The following is a 21,553-nucleotide window of genomic DNA, read 5'->3' on the forward strand; positions in this document are numbered from 1 at the left end:
CCCCTGGAGAAGGCTTTTCCTACACCGCAACCGTGTAAGATTTCATACCCCCCTTTCTATAACCTCCTCGGGAAAGGGAACTTCCCATTTCATTGCACAATGACGTAGGCGATTAGCAAAGCGGTCAGCTCATCTCGGATTGAAATCTCTCTGCTTGACAAGTTCATCCACTTGCTCTAGTTTAAAGTCCAGGCCCGGTTCCTCTTTTTCTCACATCAGTCTTTCAAGTTGCTACCAGGAGCTCCCCAAAATCTGTCACCTGTAGGTGACATATTCCTTTCCCCACCCCCATTTCATGTGACAAGGCACTGAGTTTCCTTATCCTGAGTGACATCCTCACTCCCCTACCCCCATCCCCTGCCACCCAGGGTGTTGGCAACCTCCCGTGGACTACTGTTCTTTTTGGTGATACGTTTCCTGAACTGAATTATTTGGTCTTGTAATGTAACGATTGGCTTCTAAGATGCCATCTTGAACTAAGCTATGGCCTTTAGATTTATTTCACAGACTCTACCACCCATCCTGTGTCCAATCCACAGGAATTTAAAAACTAATTACTGGTGTTGCTAAATGGGAATGTGTTGACTGTCCTTTTGAGTGGATATGTGTTGGCACTGGCCACAGTAGTTAAGCCCTTAAGAAAAGTGCAGTTAGAATCTTATTTACTCAATACACACTTATTGTTAGGTCTAGTTTTTCAGTGAACAATTGGCCAGTATTAGAACTTTATACAGTTTTGGTGTTTGTCCAGTGTTTTACATACTAGATCATGCGCCTACCTAATAAATGTGAGGTTCTGTATGAGCATATTTGCTGTGGTATTAATTTAAATTTTAAGAATTTAAATTCTAAGGTAAACTCCAAGAAGATCTAGAGACCTCCAATAAGCACATGGAAAGGGTACATCACTAATCACAAGGCAAAAAAGAAAAAAAAAATCAAAACCAAAAGGACACACTGCTCATACCCATTAGAATAGCTATTTTCAGAAAATCAAAAACAGCAAGTGTTAGCGTGATATAAATTGGAACATTCATACATATAACTCTTGGCACGGAAAACAGTACCATAGTGCCTAAGAAACTTAAACATACAATTAAGGTATCATTTCCAAGTTCAGCTTCTGGGACTATAACTCAAAGTAGGAACTCAAAGTAGTATTTACAACAGTATTTACCGCAGGCAAAAGGCAGGAGCAATGGTGTGGCCATTAACAGGTGAAAGAGTAAACAAAGCTCCCACGTGTGCACGTGACACTGTGGTGTTCAGTCTGACAGCCGAAGGAAATCCAGATCCGCGTGACGTGAACGTTAGATACCGAATGTCTGTGTTTGTGCCATTGTGGCTTGCCAGACAGAACAACTGGAGAAAGGAAGCTTCATGTTGGCTCGTGATTTCAGAGACTTTAACATGTGATAGCCTACACTGGTGAGCGTGAGCAGAGCGTGGAGATAGCGGGAGTGTGTGTGGATGGAGATGGTCTTTCACAGCAGACGAGAAATCAAAAGTGGGATACAGGAAGGGAATGGGAATAATAAACCTCCCAGAGTGTGGATTACCCAACAGCACTCAAGTGCACTTAAAAATGGTCAAGATTTTAGGAGTATCTCCCCAAGATGATAAACGAACAAGCAAATAGACACAACATTTTGATACCTGGCGAGGAAAGATATCTCAACTGGTTATTTGACTTTTTTTTCTACTGTAAACATAGTGTGGAGATTTGAAAACCACGGCTCCCAAACATCACCCACTGTGTGAAGAAGCCAGGCGTAGTAGCAGCACACACCTAGGGGGCCGAGAGGCAGGAGGATTATGAGTTTACAGTCAGCCATGGCTACAGAGATGAAATGAACAAATAAAAGTATCACAGTTTTAAAAAGAAATGAGTACCACTCAACTTGTGGTCGAGAAAACTCAACATGTTATCCCATGTGGCTTTTGGTGGGCTGCCCTGCCCCAACCATCTTATCACGAGCTCACACCTCTCCTCGTCCTGTCTTGCTCACACTTAGAACATCAGGAATCTAAGCAATTGCTGCATGTGACAGTGACTTTTGGCAGATTCTGTTCCAATCTAGACTGCCAGCAGCAAGTTATGGCACCACCAGATCTGAGACAGCTAGCGAGACTGCCGCTCGCAAGAGGATGTGTTGAACGATTGGATCGTGGATCATCTAAATTGTGAGCTGTGCAGACTAACACATACACACACATAATAGGATTTAGAAGGGCTTTGCCACGCCAGGAATTAATTAGACTCCTGGTTCCCAAGGCGCCGTGGAACGTCTCTTGACTTGGTGCTCATTAAGTTAGTAATGAATGGGTGGTTGGATGCCTTTGCTTCTCACTTGAATCTAATGTGGAAAGTTTATCTGCCTGCTCGCTGCTATATCCCCATTGCTACAATATACCTGGATCATCTAATATTAAGTGCTCAATACTTTTTAAATAAATAAATTAATAGATGCTCATATTTTACATTCAATTCGCAGGTGAGAGGAAGCTGTATAGAGTTGTATATATGAGCATTACTACTGAATCAGGCTACATGAACTTGTTCAGTCTTTGTAATGCTGAAAAAAATTAGCTTCTGGAAATATTTTTCTTCCTCGCTCATCTTAAAAGCATAGGTGCAGAGACTGCTTATCACAAAGTTAGGATGATGATCGAAATAATTAATTTAAAAGTCAGCATCAACCCCCAGAGCGAGTTGGAATTGCTTCTCGTGTTTAGATCTCATATGTCTTTATTTACATTCTATATATAATTAAATGTTTCTTTAAAAAATGCTTTCAGTGGGTATGTTTTATGTATTAGGAAAATTCTAGATGCCCTCTATTTTAAACCACCTTTGTATAAGCTGTTACAATAGAGGACTACTTACAAACTCAGGTTTTGGTAGACTTCCTAGGTTCAAATCCCAAATTCCTTCTTATAGGCTACGTGACTGTGGACACCTACCATTTCTGTGTCTTGTGTTCCTGTTGGTGGAGATGACAAGAAAGGAGCGTTGAACTGTTGGAGAGTTGTGTGGGACTCCCTGAGATGCTCAGCCACGTGTATTGAATAAATATATTTTTCACTGTTACTGTTGCTTATTGTTTGCCCTGTTAGTTTTAAGGCAACTGAAGACTTCAATTAATTTGTAGGGCAAAAAGATATTATAGTTTTTCTAGGAATATAAATAGTTTGAGATTGGGAAAACCTGGACATCATTCATTATTACAACTCATTAATCATGGCCATTCAATATGAAATGTATTCAGATTAACATTGAAAAGTATATTGAATTCAACTCCATATTGTTTATTATTTGAAAAGAACTGAATGTTAACTCCTTAATATAAAGTCCCAGTTATTTAACAGTTACCTTGTATTCCGATAAGTAGATTATTTGATGCATGGATCTGTGTAGATATCATTAATAAAAATGACTACCTAGATCTATTTTATACAATGGCTCTCTTTTATAGATAAGCAATATATTTCTTTTGGTAACAAATATTTAAGTGTGAGGGGTCCTTAGGTAAAGAGATTGAAGGCCACTGATCTGCAAGACGAGCTCAGCTCCTTTAAGATAGACTAAAAGACCAGAAAGTTTTCCTCAGTTCATCTTAGGCCTCCGTCTTCAAGCTCTTGGCTCTGCACTCCCTGACCACTAGCCCCAGAAAAGACCCTGTATTTCCTTGGTCAGGCTGGAATGTCTCAAAATGTCGTGCTCACACACTAGCCCATATTCTAAATGTACTGTCTCTTCTGATGAACTTTCAATTACAAGTCATGGGCTGACCTTAACACCCTCCTTGTGAATGTCCCGAGAGGAACTGGCGTTAATCAGAGTGCAACGGTTCATTAAGATGTCAGTTTTCCCCCTCGGGGTTAAACACAGTGGTAAGAAGGACAGTTACAGTACTCCTTTCCTGTTGCTGTGGGGGGGAACATACCCTAACAAAGGCAACTTAGTGGAGACAGGGTTTATTCTGACTCACTGGTAAAGGTATAGTCCACCTCTTCTGGAAAGCTCAAGTTGTAGCAGCCTGCAGCAGCTGGTCACATTGTATCTACTCAAGAAGCAAAGAGCAACAGAGGCTATCCAGTGCTCAGCTCTCTCCATTTGATGGTTCAGGATGCCCTGCTAAGGGAATAGTTCCGCTTAGAGTCTTCCCATACCAATCATCAAATCAAGGTAACCCTTCACAGGCATGCCCAGAGGCCTGTCTCTTGGGTGAGTCTGGATTCTGTCAAGGTGACAGGAATCATCATAAACCATAATAACAGAAAACCTTGCTATAGTTTTGTTAGAGCCAATTACTATGCTGAATCTTGATGACACATTTTCCCATGGAGGAGGCACCTATCCTGTGAGGAAACTTTCCCTGGGAAAATGCAATAGGCACATCTACTTACCTCATACAGATAGGGACGGCACTACAGACCAAAGTGCGGATACCACTGGAGTCCACTTTGGTAAGCCAATGAGATTTTATTGGGGTTATTTGCAGGAGTATGGGTGAGGGGTGACTTATAAGAGCAGAAAGGACTCTAAGACAGCTACATCACCGAAGCCCGCTCCAGCACATGAGATGGAAACCTTAAGATGAACACATTGCACAGCCTACAGGCAGCTCAAGAGATGTAGCAGGTCCTTTCCAGGTGCCTCAGTTGGTCTGAACCTCTTCTAGGCAGCTGAGATGGTTTTGCTTCTTCATTTTTTTTTTTTCAGCTCAGCTTCCCCAAGTCATCTTTGTAGTTTGGTCATTTAGTTGACTGGCAGGAAGGGGCCTAGTGGTTCATTTCAGGGACTTCCTGAAGCTCGTTTGAATTGTTTTCCTTCCTGTTCAAGGAGCTTCCCTGCTGAATGGAGGAAACCGTTACACAACACTGCTGTCTGCATTATGAAAATCAGGAATCCGAGCTCGTGAGCAATGTACCAAATGGCCAAGTCATGGTGTCCCACGGATACCACAGATGAGTTTAGCCTGTTCTTGAGATCTATAGGAACTGAACTCTGGTATGCTTATCTGTGTCTTTTCTCTCTGTATTTCATACTCTGTCTATGAAATTTAGCTACATTTTTCCAAAAACACCTTTGTTTTCACTATGGTGTCCATTATTATTGCATGTATTATAATTTATTTACTCTTTGGATGAATTTGGACAGAATGGAGTTTCCTTCTTCTTCTTCTTCTTCTTCTTCTTCTTCTTCTTCTTCTTCTTCTTCTTCTTCTTCTTCTTCTTCTTCTTCTTCTCCTTCTCAAAAAAAATGGGGCAGCATCTGTTAGTTTAGTACCCAAGAATTAACTGTCTGGTCTTATGGTAGGCACAAGTTCAGCTTTGGAAAAAAAAATGACTAAAGTTTTCTAAAGTGGTGGGGCAAATTTAGCCTCAAACCTGGGGTAAATGGCGTTGCTACAGATTTTCACCAGCACTTGGAATCTGTGACTCTTAATCTTGTGGCTATTCTGGGAGATAGAGAGTTGCATCTCACCATGGTTTTAATTACTGTTTCTCTGGTGACTAATGATACTGAAATACTTTTATGTGTATTGGCCATAAACGTTATTTTGTGAAGTATCTGTGAAAGCATTTTTGCCAATTAAAAGTCAGTCTATCAGGATGGGAAAGATTTCAGTCCATTTGGTGCCTACCACACAAGAATTAGGACCTGAATTTAGGTCCCCAGAGTCCACATGAGAACCTGGACGGACTGGTGCAACATGCCTGTAACTCCAGCACTGAGTGCGCGTAAACACAGGTGGATCCTGGAAGCTCATTGGTCAGTATGGATGAGTCAACGAGCCTCAGGTTTTCCCAGAAAATCTGTTTCAAAAATTTTAGCTGGAGAGCAATCAATGAATGGCACCAGTAACAACCATGGACTTCTTCCTACACACACACACACACACACACGCACGCGCACACACACCATTTGCTCATGTTATCTTTATTGTTTTGATGCTCACTTTTACTTGTTGATTTTTGAATTGATTTTTGTATACGGCGTCAGGTAAGATGAAAAGGTTGGGCGTTTCCGTTTCATTTTGTTTTGACATGTGTCTGGCTGATTATCTAGCAGCACTGATTAAGAGCCATCATTTTCCTGTAATATTTTAAACACACCTTTAGCACAATTCAAGTGATCATATAAACGAAGCTCCAGGATCCTGTTCTGTTCCTCTGGCCTGTTTGACGGTCTGTGAACCAGTACCACTTTTATTTTTTTTTACATATCTGTGTGTATCTGTGGGAGTGTCTGCCATTTGTGTGTAGCTGCCCTTGGCGACCAGAAGAAGAGGCCAGAGCCCCTGGAGCTAAAATGAGTACTGGGAATGGAACCTGAGTCCTCCGGAAGAGCAGCAAGCACCCCTAACCTCTGAACTGTCCCCCCAGCCCCACTACACCTTTAACACAGTACAGTCTTACACTGGTCCAGATCTCTAAAAATACTAGGAAATCCCACTAATTCTGTAAAGTTTCCTTGTAGATTTTTCTCTTAGTTATGTTAATAGTAACTAGTACGTTGGCAACAACTTCATTTTGCCCCATTATTCCAGTTCTATTCCCCCTTTTGTTTATACGCACCATTTCTAAGCTGACATTTATTTTACCAGGCTTTGGGCTTTTCCTCCACAGCTGTCTGCCTTCTCTCATCACAACGGACATGAGTTCAAGTCACAATCCCGGGTCATTGGTGGGCTTACTCTGCCTTTAAGAGCCCTCATGATTCTTCATGTTCTATACTTTTATTGCATCGAATCGACTTATCCCAGCTGGTCCCGGACTGTGTGCTCTTCTTTTTTGAGGCACGGTTTCCCATAGCCCAGGCTACCAGAAGATGACTCTTTTTTATCTCTTTAAAAGAAAGCCACTGTGTGCAGCTTTGCTTAAGCACTGCTCCCCATTCACAGGGTCTATAACAACAATGTGGGACTCTTCCATGCCGGAGGCATGTCCATTTTTCATATTTGTTTGTGTAGTCAATAGATTAGGCAACCATCGCTCGGTGCAATCTGTATTGATACAGACTTACAGATGAATTTTTGCTTTGGCTTATGATACAGAGCCATTTTGTTGTTGCTCAAGTGCTCCGGCTTTGATCTTGGAAGCATCAGCTGATTCCTGCCTCCTTTTGTCATACTTCCACTGTTGTATGTTTAGAAGCTGTGTTCCTGTTTTCTGGACCTTCAACATACTCCACGCTCATCTCGCATGTCTTCTCCCACAGTTTTGGAAGACATGAGGATGGTCTACAAAACCAAGATCTGGGTGTCAGCTGTGCTTGGCGACATGTTTTTGGCATAAGGCATCTTGTTAAAAGCCCAAGTCTTGTCTCTTTCTACAATGCATCTACAGCATCCTGTCCATTCTTTTCTTCTGAACCACATAAAAAGTTAGCTGAAGAGCCTCAAGCTGCCCATCATGTCTCCTGACCGCCCCACTGGTTTATTGTTTCCTTCTCTCCCACCTCCTCCTCATTGCTTTCATCTTTCCAGTTCCTTTAGCACTGTGTTCCCATTCTGTCTCTAATCCAATTTTTATTTGATTATATTTGAAAAATTGTTTTCACTGGTATATCTTTTCAAGGTCCTCTCTCTCTCTCTCTCTCTCTCTCTCTCTCTCTCTCTCTCTCTCTCTCTCTCCTATAGCTGTCTTATTCACAAATTGCCCCACCCCATCCACTGGTGGCTTTGTTGAGTCCCTGGCCTCCAAACCTTGAGGCTGGATTGGCCTGTCTTCTTGAAATCAGAGCCTCTGATCACCAGTCAGCAACTGTTCTACTGTCTTGGTTTCCTCCGCCTTATTTACTTATTCATAAGCTGGCAGTAAAGAACCTGCTTTAGCCCCAGGCAAGCAGCGGACACAGACCCCATAGCTGACACTTCCCTGTGTTGGTTGAAAACTCCAAAATATTGTCGATTTGTATGGTTTCATTTTTTTCTATTCAAATGACACGGGTTTCAGCTTTTCAGTCATGATAGAGTATTCTTTTAGAATATTTATGTTTATTCTCCCCCCCCCCGTGTGTGTGTGTGTGTGTGCGTGTGTGTGTGTGGAGGTTGGAGGTCTATATTGGAGGTCTTATGCAGCCTCTCTCAACCCTATTCTTTGAGACAGGGCCTTTCACAGAAGCTGCAGCTCACGAAGTGGCTAGAACGACCAGCTAACACACCCCCGGGAATCTGCCTGCCTCTGCCACACCAGTGCTGGATTATTGGTGCTCATTCTACTCTTTTACGTAGGTGCTGGATGTTTGAATTCAGCTTCTTATGTTTGCAAAGCAAGCACTTTACCCCCTCAGTTGTTTCCTCGGCCCCTTTGTTTATTAAGGCAAAGGGTGCGACATAAACAGCAATACAAAATAAAATAATGACTCAACCTGGAAAGGCCCTTCTCTGAGCCCGGCAGAACATTGCCAGGGTTGGATCATCCCTCAAGTCCAGTCCCTCACAGATTATACTGTGACCTCCTTAGCATCTGTCATTGTGTAGCAATCGGGCGTAAGTTTGGGACATCACATGTCCGGTGATACTGAGGTAAGGTTAACATGGAAACTACTGGTCTGGGGAACATGATAACTGGAGATATATTGTTTTCAAGATCTATTTTGTGGGGACCACAGCAGCTCCCACTGATCGGAGCAGGACAACCATCCCGTGTGGTCACGACACAGATGCTCTCTTCAAAAGCAGGGAACCCTGAACCCCTTCCTGGCAAGCGTCTGACTCTCTGAGGTCTGGGGATAAATTACTACTCCAGACGTGACTCACTGCCGTTTGGAAATTCTCAGCTGCAGCCTGCACTTTAAGAAAAATTATTATTATCATCTCTGACTAATAACTCGCAAACCCAAAGTGAAAAAATAACCCTGTGGGAGATGAAGAGAAAGTTCTTTAAGAAGAAAAAAAAAAACAACAAAACTTCATAACGAGCTCAAAGCATAAGAAGACAGAAACAGAGAAACGCAAATGGCAAGCCTTGAAATATTAACTGAGTAATTATGCCAATTGCCGTTTAGCTGTATCTGTGTCCATCATTATTTGTCTCTAATAGCAGGATAGGTGGCGGCTATGTCTGGAGATTTCTGAAAGTTAATTAAGATTACCGAGACAGAAGCAATAAAAGGCACACTCTTGTTTGTTTGTATTTTTTTTTAACTTATTGAGGACTAAATAATCTATTCTGAAATTTATTCCAAATGGAGACTGAGCCAGGAGTACAGACACATCTTCCTCCTTCTTATGAAGTTCCTGTCGTTTTATTGCGTTTCTCGCCTGGGTGTCAGGCTGAGTCATGGTCCATACAGAAAGTGGAGTAAGATATGATGTTAGGGAGAACCATTTATCCCTATTTCCTGATTTCTCTAGTCTCTGTTCCTAAACCAAAAAGTTGCCCTGCTGTAAGATGGGTTTTCCCTGGCTTCCAAAATTCAGTCACTGTGGTCCAAGTGTACTCTGAGGTCGCACTCCATGTAGGCGCTCTACGGAGGCACAAAATGAGGCAGCAACTAAAGGAATCTGCAATCCCTCTGGCTCATGGATGGCAGCAGCCCTGAGGGGACCTGACTGCATAGTGGGAGCAGACCACAGATGGCAGTAATAACTGTGGAGGGACCATCCAGGGAACAAACCGCTAGCTGGCTACCCCGTCTTCCAGAACCTGCCACATCATGGGATGTGGAAACTTTCCTTCTTCCTTCCTTCCTTCCTCCCTCCCTTCCTTCCTTCCTTGTTTACTTATGTGTATGGGTATTTTGTCTGTATGGATGTCTGTGCACCAAGTGAATGTCCAGTGCCTGCAGAGACCAGATAGTAACGTCAGATCCCCTGGAGTTACAGACCATGGTAAGTAGCCATATAGGTGCTGGGAATTGAGTCAGGGTTCTCTGGAAGACCATACTGTGCTCTTAACTGCTGAGGCATCTCTCCAACCTCTTTACATCCAGGTCTGTGAACTTTTTAAGGCTGACCCCTTATTTCCTATCCAATAACTAGAAGACCCAGACAGGCGTGACTGAGGGCCCAATTCCTCCCTTCGTGGAGTCACACAGCCACCTGTTTATAAGGTGTCTGCGAAGTTATTCTCAGAATAGTCTTCGGGGAAAAGAAAGCTTAGCTACTGCTACATACAAACTTCTTCACTTGTGTGTGTGGTGTGTGTGTGGTTGTGTGTGTGTGGTTATGTGTGTGGTTGTGTGTGTGGCTGTGTGTGTGATGTGTGTGTGTGTGGTGTGTGTGTGTGTGGTTGTGTGTGTGGTGTGTGATACAAATCTCGCTTCTCATTCCTGGGGCTGAGTCCCACAATCTTTGCCCAGAAAATGAAAGATGATAAATCCATGGAGAACTTACATTTATGAGTCTGCACCTACAGGAGCTAGAATCTGTCAGTCTCTAAATAAATCCCCAGAGTCCAATAATGCTACCGAGATGGGTGCCCAGCATGTGTTCCCTGTTAGTAATTATCCATCAATCAATTGATGCATTGATTGATGTTTAATGATCATCTTTCACAAGCATCCCAGTGTATTTAATATAGACAGGCACACCACTTATGAAGAGCAGGGACAATAAATGACCCTCGGGGGACTGGTTCCACACCCATGGTTGCCCCTCCTCTCCTCAAGCCTCTAGCAGTGTTTTGAGCATGTCTGATGGTACCTCCCTACCCATGTCTGATGGCGCCTACCCTACCTTGTGAGCATTCTGCTTATTTGTACACTTGTGTGCTAGAACACTGGTCCCAAGAATCAAGGGTTCCAGTTCATACTTTATTCCTTATAAATCCTTATGCCAGCTTCAGTACCCTACAGGTCTTAAAAACATTGGATCGTTTTTGCCAGTGTTACCCCTCCCCCCAGGCTTACCAGATCATATTAGTGTAACCATCAGTGACAAGAGCCCCCTGACATTTTAGATACTTCTGGACCTTGGGGATAAGGTTTCTGACTTAACTTCTTTGTGAAGCCTGTTTTCCTTTTACAGCATGCATTGAGTGGTATATGTGCATGCATTTTAAATAACCAGGCTGTAATTAAGCCAACCTATTCTTGATTTTCTAAAAATTATATAAATTATAGTTTCCTTTCTATAGTCCAAATTAAAATACATCACTGAAATTAAAGCGAGCCTACAGGAGTGCTATTAGCATATTCAAAGCCAAATGCCGATAATAATGGTGTTTACTTACTGAAATTTAGCAGTATTCATTCAAAAACAACATGCAGCCCTCACCGCCATTGATGAAATAATGCTCGTTGCTTTATGGTTCTGAACTCTAATTAGCTGGGAACAAAACAATTCCTTTGCCTCCTATTAACTATTTCCTTCCTGTCGTTTTCTGTGTCACCTTAGGCAGAACACCCTTCATAAGGGTTCCTGAACTCCTGGGGACTGGCCTGAAGACTGACAAATGATAGGCCACCGCTCAAAGAGGCCCAGGCGGCTACCGCTAGCTCCTGCCTCCTTATTCACATTGACCTTATTTTTATCTGGACGTGGGTTTGCCTCTTTTGTGTGCAAATGCCTTGGCGTGAGCAAGACAACAAACAGGAGTTAATCAAAATGATTTCCAGGAAAAAAATTTCCTCCCGATTTCATCCAGCATCTTCCTAGGAGAAAGCACAGCCTGAATTCTTTGTTGGAGAGACGTCTCTTCTATGGGCCCTTTTCTCTTGTGGTGTGTGCTGCCTCCCTTAGATCATCTGGTATGGGCAGGTAATGGTTGAGATCACAGACCCTTGTTCTCCCCACGAATCCCCAGGGCCGATTAATAACAGGCAGGCAGTGTTGTGCGGGGCCTGGGATATTATGTAGGCTGGTGCCCTGGTACAGAGATGAGGACACTGGGACTCAAGAGATCTAAAGATACTGAAATGAGGCTGGAGATCCTAAAGCTGGCTGACCATGGCTCCCTCGTCCACTCATTTAACAAACTCAGCCTCACCTTGTCCTCTGCCAGCATAGCCCTGGATGATGGGGGAGCTCGGTGACGGTTAGGACAAGGGAGGGCTTTAACCTTGTGGGCTGAGATGCATTAAGCATGAACCCTTGGTGAAGAAATGAAGCCTGACAGTGGGCATGGTGACTGGGATTATGGGGAGGGCTGAGAAGAGATGGCTCACTCTCCTGAACAAGACCTGAACACAGGGTGATGAAAACGTAAGGCCTAGACCAGCGGTTCTCAACTTTCCTAATGATGCAACCCTCTAATATAGTTCCCCATGCTGTGGTGACCCCCTAGCCACAAAATCATTTTCGTTGCTGCTTCACGACTGTAAATTTGCTACTATTACGAATTGAAATGTAAACACCTGTTTTCTGATGGTCTTAGGCGACCCCTGTGAGAGGGTCATCTGACCCCAAAGGGATCAGCTCACAGGTTGAGAAGCCAGCATATGGAGTCTAAGATAGGAAGGGGCTGGAATATTTGGTGATTGGGTAGGCTGGTGACCCTCAGGGAGATTGGTCCTCTGGAGAAGCATGGGGGATAGGCAAGTCATGCAGAAGACGAATAAGTTAGAATGGGGCCAAACTTTAGCCAGAAATGAAAATGATACTGTGGCCTTCTCTGGGCCCAGGTTAGCTAAGTGTGGAAAAAGCAAAACCATTAAGGCTGTCTGTTAGAAAGCTGCTAGGCTTGTCCCCTCCCCCTGGTCAGGCTGGTCACCCCAGTTGCGACCCAGCCACACATAAGTCACCCCCACACAGATGACAATCTCCTCTGATTGCGCCAACGGGAAGATAACTTAAGAGGGTGGCAATCCCTGAATCACTGCCAGCCTCATAAAAGTGGGACAAGTGAAGACTCTGGTGGATGGAACTGAGGAGCAGTGGGACCTAGACCTGTCTCCGGTGACCTCTGAGGCTGAGATCTGACTGGCTGTGGGCTGTTGGTACTAGTTCTCGCCACGATCTGTAGCAGGATACCGGGGTAGGAACAGGGTCAGTCGCCGCTGTGGAGAAGCAAACACATGACCTAAATGATAACTGGCCACTCGCCATCGTAGTGTCTCAGGCATTGCACAAGCACTCACACGCCTGGGCCTTCCCAACCAGTATTCACACTCCCATTTCACAGACTGAAACTCAAGTTCAGCATCCGGAGCCGTGGTGGAGAATACAGCCTCTGCTCCCTCTCTAGCTGTGTGACCCTAGGTAAGTCACCTGATCTCTTTGAGGTTCACTTGACTTCTCAGGGCAGAGGGAAGGTGAACATGGCTTGTTAATATCCATATACTGTACATCTGAAAAGAAGCCACGTGGGAGAAAGGGGCTTAGAATGGATCGAGTAGCGTCTAAAATGTACTATTAGGCTTTCCAATAGTGGGAAGCCTGAGCAGTCAGGAAGCTCATCAAGATGCTGTTTTAGATAGGAAATGGATCAAAAGCCCCAAATCCCAAGACTGACTCTGAGAACTGAGATTCTGTCCATAGGGAACAGAAAAAGGCCAACGGCGATAGTCCGGTCTATGACTGGTTCTTGCATCATTGTGAGTAAGTCCTTTCAAGTCTCCCAAGGAGAAAACAAAATAAAATTCATAATGAAAAGGGGGTGTAGTCTATCTCTGAGGAATGCCTTGTGAGAGTAGACACCGGAATGAGTTATCAAAGCAAGTCTGGTATTCTTCCTCCAATGGCCTTAGGAGAGATACCTACCCAAGTGTGGGTGGTTTAAATGGGTTGCTGGCTGAAGCCAAGAGGAAGACGCTGCGAGCTGAATCTTCCCTTTTTTGGTTCCTCGAAGAAACCCACAAGAACTTCCAGAGAGCTTTGTTCACGGATACTTCCCAAGCCCTTTATTAAGTTAAGTAAACACGGAGGGTGCTTGATAAATAACCAGTGAAGAGATGGGGGGGGGGCCACAGTGTGTGTGTCTGGATGTTTGGAAGAGCAACAAGCCTATGTCCCTGTACTTGCTTGTTCTGGCTCACCGGCCCACTTCTCCACATCTCCTTAACACGAACTTTGGAGACAGTGAGTCAAGTGTACTGAGGCTTAAATATTGCTGTGCAACTTTTCCATGAGCACATATGAACACACGCATGCAGACACATCATACATACATACATACATACATACATACACATTCACACATATGCACACACTCATATATACATACACACATGCACATACACACACACACACAGAGCTTCCTATGGACAGGTGAACTTGTCATTATTTGCAGACACAGGGTGAAAAAAAATCCCTGTGTAATAGAATATAGTACGGTGTAAAGGCCCTGTTCATCCCTAGTGTTTCTGAGTTAAGAGATGTGGGGGCCAAATCAACCACTTGGGCATGTCTTCAGTGTTCTTTCATGAGAGGCAATCAGAGAAAACGATCTAAAGTGCTCTTATTTTTTTTCCTTTCAAAGCTCCCATGGGCTGTTGCCCCCCCCCCCAAAAAAAAGCCTGTTTATTAAAAGCAAGCTCAGGGCCGGACGTCACCAGTTCCCAGGGGTAGCCACTGCCTGTGTGCTTCTAAGACCATAGATGAAGATTGTCCTGTGAGTAGGAGATGACCCCCACGAAACCACAATAGCCTATCAGGTTCAGCGTCCCCAGAGCAGAAACACACAGCTTTGTCAATTGCTGGCCGTCAGCTGGCAGTGTGACTGTGTGTCTAGCCTGGCTTTAGCATCAAAAGAAGCAAGAGAGACAGAAGCTAATCCCCCTTATCTGGGGAACCCCCCTTCTGCAGCATGGAAAGGATCTGGGCCGCTCCTTAATGTGAGGAGGGGGAAGAGCACTTGGGAGGAACCTTGGGATTGGTAAGCAAGCAAGCAGGTCCAATTCAATCAAAGACCCCTCTTTTCTATCCTAGAACCAGCTAGGCCTCCTTCCCTGCCTTCATCTATATTCACCCCTGCAGCCCAGCAACCAGACTGACAGCAGCTAGAGATATCCCACAATGCCCTAGCCAAAAGCAGTAGAGTCAGATACACCAGTCCCCATCTTAAAAGATGAGAAAACAGAGGCTTGGAGAAGGAGGTGGCATATCTAGTTACACGGGCTAGGTGGGATAAGTACTGGGAACTATGGGGTTAGACTGCTTGGGTTCACAGCTTGACTACTACCATTGAATTAGGACAGGGAGTTGGGCTTTGGTGACTTGGTTCCTGCACCTTTAAAGTAAAAAGACTCGTGATATCTGCTTCATCAAGTGGTGGGCAGAACAAACGCAATGAGGCACCATCAGCAGCAGCATGCTTAGTACTCTCCGGCGCGCAATGATACAAACCACTATTATTATTATTTGTTTTGTTGCAAGCATCCTTGCTATGGGCAGGTAGCCAACAGCGCAGGTTCTAACCGACAGCTTTCCCCTTTATCCAGCTCTGCCTTGAGTGCCCAGGCTCTTGCATTTCCTCCTCACACCATCTTCTCCCTTCTCCCTCTGTCCTCCACCCTGTTCTCATTCACAATAGTGAAGGCTCAAGCTCTATTTCTGAAGCCCATGGCCACCTGGTCTGCTTGCTGTTAGTGTCACAGCAGGTGTGTGGGAATGCGGTGCCTGCTTCCCCTGCTTGTCTTCCTGGCTCATGAGTAAGAACTATCAAGAACCATGAGAATGAAGCCTGTCTACCGTGGAGTGATGCGGTGTGATGTCAGGAAGCACTGCTGGCTTCTCCTTGGATCAACCATCAACTCCAAATAATGCCATTAACAAGCGACAGAAGAGGAACTGGGGGGAGGTCTCTGGAGTCCTTGCTCTGGGTACTTTGCATCCATCAGGTTCTCTGCCTCTGGAGAGAAGAATCAGGAAAGAAAGAAATGGCATAGGTCTGGTCTTAGTGGTCTTCTCTGCTGGTGGCCACGGCATTCACAGTGGTCTCTATACTGACTTCCCAGGATGGCAGCTCAGAGATGGGTGGCTTTTACTCTTTCAAAGAGGTTCCTGGGAGTCCCTGGCTTGCTCTGAAGTCTGGTATCTCTAAGGGAAACTGTTTTACATAGCAGGCAGGAAGACCAGCAGAACTAATTAGGAGTTATCTATGAGGTCTCTCTCGCTGCCTGGAAGACACTCTGTTCCCATCCAGAACCCTGCTGGCTGGAACACGGACAGCAATCATACTTCTGAATTCAGGTGACTTTCATAGTTTAAGAAAATGGTAGTATAGAAAATATGTGGAAAGATCACAGAGGACAAGTCTACAGGCCATACTAAGACGAAGAATGCCTCTTACAGAAGACTTTTTTTAAAAAATATTTATTTCTTTATTATGTATACAATATTCTGTCTGCGTGTATGCCTGAAGGCCAGAAGAGGGCACCAGACCTCATTAGAGATGGTTGTAAGCCACCATGTGGTTGCTGGGAATTGAACTCAGGACCTTTGGAAGAGCAGGCAATGCTCTTAACTTCTGAGCCATCTCTCCAGCCCCTACAGAAGACTTAAATTCACTATACATCCCAGGCTGGCAAGAAACTTGGCATCTTCCTGCCTCAGCCTCCCGAGTGCTGAGATTACAGGTATGCACTCCTGGGCTCCTAAACTTGCGATCACTTTGCTGTCTCCACTTTTCCTTGAAGAACAAAGCAGCTGTCGTGCACTTGGATCCTTCAGGGGGAAATGTTAGCTAGGTCTCTTGAAATGTGTAATTGGGATTTCGGAGCTTAGATGTTTTTCAAAAGGTATAATTTCCTTTAAACTCTATTGCAGAAATTTCTACCTCTGGGCTTCCATTTCTTCCTCACAACCCAAGCATGAGCCTTCTCAGTAATGGTGTCTTCATTATTCTTGGAAGCAGAAACTCAGAATTTGGGAGAAATACCATGAATCCTTCCTTCCTCAATATTTGAAGCAAAGCTCTTCTGCTTTTATCTGATGTGGGTTGTGTACCACATGGACTCAGAACACAAAGTAAAGCAGCAGAGTTTGTATTCCGGTTCTGAGTCTTTTTGGGATGACTGGAGTGAGTCACGTAAGCCCCTCTCAGCCTTCATCCCCCCCATCTAAGAAGCAGAGAAGAATAGCTGTGTCTTTCAAGTTTGTTATGAAAAATACAGTGATGAATTTGGAATGATAAAGTTGGGCCTGGTGCATAGCATTCAGTAACAGAAACAATTTAATAACTAGCAGTTATTGGATGTTTACTATTCACCAATAGTCTACTGTCAGCTTCATGTCACCACATTTAATCATCTCAATAACCCTATGGTTATTTCATTCACTTTCTTGATGAAGAGATGAGGACAGAGCATCTATGGAAGGTGTTAAAGTGTGCACAGCAAGGGAGTGGCAACATTAAAATTGAGTGGGAGACTAGTACCGATCATCTTAACCATAATAAATGGTGGCATTCTTGGTGAGGTTGTTCAGTTGGAATACAAGAATATTTGTATTTAAATGCTATGGAACAATTGCTTCATTCCACATAAACATAAACCCAAAATTTTAATAAACATAAAATCAAAAATTTTGTGAGTCAGACATTAGTTGGAAAAGAAAAGAATGACTTCCCATAACCTGGCAATATGAGCAGGCTAGTAAAATAAAACATGAATGGGTTCCCTAGTTGTAATGACCTTTATTTTTCATTTGCTCGTAGACAATACATTGACTATATAAGATGAACGATTAAAACGTACAAAAGCACACACTGAGACGATCTGGGGGGAGGGTTTGGATTTGAACTCTTAGGACCAGATGGACATACTGTCATTTGTTAAGCTAGGCCCTGGGTTGGAGTGTACCTGTCTTAAACGATCGTGCACTTGGATACTTTGATTTGCCTGTTATGTTTTTGTTGTTATTGTTTTTTAACCAGCCATGGTAAAGTGACCTGGAGATCTGACATGTCCTCTCTCTGCTGCACCTACACATGCTTTCATTTTATACAGGACAAAACTCACACTGCCTGTCAGTCACGTCCTCGTTGACAGCCGAGGAATGTATTTCATTCCAACTGTCATGGAGACACAATACTGATGTCAGTGTTTCTGTATATTCTCTGGGATGAAACCTCGTTGGCAAGTTCTTATTCTGCAGAATCAGAGTACCAAAAAAAAAATAAAAAAACCCTCAAATGTAAAAACAAACAAACAAAAACCTGCAACGCTACTGCTATTTTTCAGAGACCAAAAGTGAAAGAGGAGCATTGTAGAGATTAAAACGCTCCAGAGTACTCCCAAGACAGCCAGCTGTATCGGCTACCATCAGCCTCAATGCCAGGCTAGATGACCTAGAATGTCTTCCCACACTGGATCTTCTCTACACAAATGCCCTTGCTTTCTCCTGCCTTTCACCCGCTCTCTTCTCTGACACATTGTTCCCACAGATCTTTCGCCCAATCCTTGCATGTCCTTTGGATCTGTGACTTGTGAAGTCCCCAGCCAAGAAACTCCACTGGATATTTGTTTCTCTGAAAGCAAACACATTCACTGTGATGATGGGGTTGCATGGTGTGCCAGGCAAGCCCCATGGGGTTGGGAACTGGCCCTGGCTGTAGGCACCCATTATTATATCCCCTAGAGTTTGGGACAGCGCTGGAAACAGGGCAGATCTTCAAGAAATATTTTTGAAGATTCTGACTATCCATTTCTCGAGCCAGCACTGACACATCTACAAAATGCAGTCCTAAGGATCTTCCCCTGTCCATATTATTTATGCAGTGACACTTCTTAGCTTGGCCTTTACAGTTGCATCAGCCATGACCTGAGGTAGGTTGATAGTCCATAGGCTCCCGGGTTTGCAGTGAGATCCTGGGCACAAGGAAATATTTACCAGCTTCCCCCACCCATCAGGAGATCTCTCTGATGATTGTGCAGCTAGCAATCATCTGGTTTGCAAAGGCAGCAGGCTCGGTGCCATCTGAATTGGCCATCCAGACCGTGCTTGTGCCGACAGTTCAGAGAGATTCTAACACGACCATGCCTCCCCCTCCACCAGCAGTTAGAGGTGGGATGAAGAGGACATCACAGGAGAAGGAGCATGTGAAGGGTTCCAGACATGTTCCTTTGCACATCAAAATGCGTGTGGTGAATGATTTGATGTGTCTCCTGCGTAGCTGTCATCCCGACACCACACTGTGAATGGTAGCTGCAAGACTGGAAGAAAGGTTCAGAACCACTCTGACAGGGCATCCTTAGGAACTGCCAGCTGTCTCCTTAGCCCAGTGGCCCATAGGCCCCCTCACCTCCACCCCAGGAGCAAGCCTGAGGCAGAGAAGCCTCCCTGCTTCTCTCTTTTTCTCCTATAGTTTTCCTCCTCTGGACAAAGCAAATTTGAGCCCGGCAGCAAGTTACTCCTCTTGATTTGATATGTTTTGGAGTGTCTCGTTTACACGGGCAATTTGTCAACTTTTTTTAAAAGTCATTTTGTTTGCTGTATTTTTTATCTAAACCCTAAAAGTTCAAAAGCTTCAAAGTAGGGACCCTGGTTTCACCTTTGTATTCCACACCCATATCTCTGGCCTCTTCCTTGCCGCAGCCCAGACTCACACCCCTGCCTTCCTTTTAAGCCTCCTTGCCTCCAGGAAGGATACTGTGGGGTTGGGTTCTCTTAAGATAGCAGCATTAATAGGCTGGTTTTGTGCCAGCCTGGTCATTCCTTCCATCACTCTACAGAGTCCCTACATTTAAATTCTCCCTCTATGGGGGTCCATCTGTAACAGCCCCCTCTCTCTTGCCTTTAGCCTCCTTGACTTCAGCTTTTCTTTCTGCTGAAATGCCAAAAAAAGATGGAATTGATGAAGACGGCGAGTTCTCCCCTAATGGGGTGAGCCAGGTTTTCAACACTCAACTGTGGACCTAGGACCTTCCGACAGAGTTGTGAGCTCCCCACACAGTGACCAGTGGAAAGAGCCTTGGATTCTGAAGACCTGGAGGAGGTAGCAGGTTTGAAAGGGACCAATCACCAGCTGTGTGACTTTAGGCAAGTGCTCAAGGTTTTCTAAACTCATCTGTCTACGCAGCGGCTGCTTTGAAATATGTGCTCTTGATTTTTGTTCCATTATCTAAGCTGCCCATATTTAAGGGTTTGTACTTAAAAAAGGGGGCTGGGAGGAGAGGAAGAGAGGGCGAAAGAAGAAAGTAAAGGCAAGGCTATTAGAGGCCATCACAGACACATTCCCTATGGATGTTCTGGAAGGGCTGAGAGAGTGACTGGCTCGGGCACCCTCCGGAACCTGGCCTGCCAGGTCTTGGGCATCTAGCTTTTGCTAGCTCTTGCCCCCTCCCCCATGTTGTTGCTCTTCAACAGCTGGATCCAGCGAAGCTCTTAGGGAGGCGAGAGTTCTTGGAAGGCTCGGTTTCCATAGCGGTGCCCCGCTCCCACGCTCCCCCTTTCTAGACTCTTCGATGGTGCGAACCCCTCGTTTCACCACCACTGACCTCCTGCGCGAAGGTTGGTAGCGGCAATCCGCCAGCATCCCGCGCTCCAGCTCTACCCTTGTTGGGTGTCCTGCCCTCGGCTGGCTGCCTTCTCCCCGCTCGCTCCGCCGCCCGGGAGCTCCCCCTCCGGGCGGAGCACAGTGGCAGCCTGCGGGGTTGGCGACAGAGCCGGTAAGAGGGGCGGCTGCTGCAATCCTCCCGCCCACGTGCACCGACGGCAGCGAAGCACCAGCAGTCGCCAGGCCCGCGCCTGCCGCGGGTGGGTGCCTCACCTCTGGGGCTGGTAGGGGACCGTAACCCGAGTCCCACCGCCGGGACCTCTATTTGCATAACCCGAACCCCCCTTTCTTCCCGGACCAGGCTGGAGATGAGAGTCGGGCTCCCTTCCGAGGCGTCGTCTTGCCTGTGGTCAGCGCGGGGGCCGCGGGACCGGCAGGAGCGCAGGCGGAGCGGGCTGGCACACGTGGTAAGAACGCTGCTTTCTATTTCTTCCTTTTTCCCCAGCTTCGGAACAAGGCTTTGCAGGGGTTTTGCAGAAGGTGGGACACCTATAGAAGTTCCACCCTCGCTGCTGAGCTTTCCCTTTGAATTTGATCCCCAATCGGAAAGAAGAGCGCGCATAGCGCGATCGAGAAACTTTCCCATATTCGCTTTTGGGCATTTGAAGTCAGGGCGATGGCCATTCCCGGGAGAACAACTTTCGCTGTTGGCATGGGGAGAAAAGAGCTGCTCGGAGAGCGGCACCGAGAGGGCTCCTGGTGGTCATGGGGCTCCCCTGATCACCGTACTCCAGGCCGGGCAGGAGCGAGCGCGCTGTGGCGGTGGACACCGCAGGTGATCGGCGGGAGAGCGCCTGCAGCGCCGCTCTCCATCCACGGCGTGGCGCCGTGGCTCCTGCTCGCCCGGATATCCTCGCTGCTCGGGGTAGGGGGGCAAGAAAGAGAACCGCGGGGCTCGCGTCCGATCCCTCCCCTGCCCAACTTTGGAGCTGAGAAGGACAGGGCGCTAAGATCCTAGCCCGCATCCAAGATCCCAGGCTAGTCAGGTCGCGAAGCCCGGGGTTTGGGAACTCGGCCGCGCAGCGGGAGCGCTTCTGGAGCGGGCTGCTTGGGAGGTGGCAGCCGAGTGCCCAGAGAGCCCTTTGAAAAGTTTTTTGGGAATTTGACAGTAAGGATTCTACTGGAAGGGTTTGCTTATTACTTGTTTGTTTGTTTGCCAAGG

The sequence above is a fragment of the Chionomys nivalis genome, chromosome 19 (genome assembly GCF_950005125.1).
Source record: "Chionomys nivalis chromosome 19, mChiNiv1.1, whole genome shotgun sequence".
NCBI lineage: Eukaryota > Metazoa > Chordata > Mammalia > Rodentia > Cricetidae > Chionomys > Chionomys nivalis.